Source organism: Mixophyes fleayi, chromosome 4, assembly GCF_038048845.1.
Source record: "Mixophyes fleayi isolate aMixFle1 chromosome 4, aMixFle1.hap1, whole genome shotgun sequence".
In the NCBI taxonomy this organism is placed as follows: Eukaryota; Metazoa; Chordata; class Amphibia; order Anura; family Limnodynastidae; genus Mixophyes; species Mixophyes fleayi.
In genome coordinates this window covers 51,958,172-51,959,495 of record NC_134405.1, presented here as the reverse complement: position 1 = coordinate 51,959,495, position 1,324 = coordinate 51,958,172, and the positions used below count along the sequence as shown (strand labels likewise).

Here is a 1,324-nt window from a genome sequence, read left to right as displayed (position 1 = left end):
CAAGGGAAGGAAATGCAACAGCAATTTCTTGAGAAGAAATACAATTCTGAACTGGTAGATAGGGCATTTAACCAACTTAAGAACACTGATAGGGACCAGCTGCTCAAATATAAAAAGAACAATACAGGCACAGGACAAACAGGACCCCCCCCCCCCCCATACAAATCAAGAGAAGGTTTTTTTCGTTTCTAATTATTCACAGGAATCTGATAGGCTCAAATGTATTATTCAGAAACATTGGTACATCCTTAAGCAGGATGACATACTTGGGTCAATACTTACTGATAAACCCCTGATGGTTTTTAGAAAAGCCCCAGATTTCAAACGCACACTGACATCCAGTTATATTCCCATCAAAAGCTCCATGGAAACTAGCAACTGGCTAAACAATAAGAAAAAGGGTTTTTACTATTGTGGACAGTGCTCAAACTGCACGAAGTTAGGATGTAGTAGCACAAAACCGATCAAGGAATATCGGTCTATGGTGAGCGGGAAAACCTTCAAAATTCACGAGTTTATCACCTGCACCAGTAATAACGTTGTATACCTACTACAATGCCAATGTGGTAAACAGTATGTAGGCAGGACCATCAGGAAGTTAAAGGAGAGAGTAAGAGAACATATTAGGAATGTTACCATTGGATTTGAAAACCACCATGTTTCCAAACATTTTAAAGATACACACCACTGTAATTCTGATGGGGTAAGATTTATGGGAATTAAGAAAGTTAAAAAAAAAATGGAGAGGGGGTGACCTTATACAACAATTAAACAAAGAGGAGACGAGAGCCATATACTACCTCAAAACATTGGCCCCATTAGGCCTGAACATAGAGTTCGATTTATCTTTATAATATACAGATATAACCAGACTATGGTTTTATTGGCACTTTCCATTACAATGGTTGGCGTTTCGGACAGACGGATCTGGGTGGTGAGTATGGCGCACCTACAGTCATACCTCTCTGGTTATGCCCAATCTCATCCGACCTTGGAAGCGAAGCAGAGAGGGCCAGGTAAGTAGCAGGATAGGGGACTACCTGCGAATACCTGGTACTATAGGCTCGCATCTCTAACCCAGAATATTTTTGCCCCTATGCGACCAATACAGGAATTCATCAAATGTGTGCCTCACCTGTTAAAATATTTCTGGTTGAAAATATCCAAAACATAACTCTGTATTATTGGATATTAACTATAAACCTATTCATGTATTTTATATTTAATTTACCTATACCCATGTTCTCTACATTGGATAGACTGTCATCCTATTTAAATCAATGTAGAGATAAAGAATATTGTTTTTACTGTGTTTACCATCTCT

The 1,324-nt window shown here is 38.7% G+C and overlaps 1 pseudogene; it reads left to right on the top strand.

Moving 5' to 3' along the window:
• The first annotated feature begins 947 nt into the window (after window positions 1-947).
• Window positions 948-1,065, top strand: LOC142155007 (5S ribosomal RNA; annotated as a pseudogene).
• Window positions 1,066-1,324: the final 259 nt, after the last annotated feature.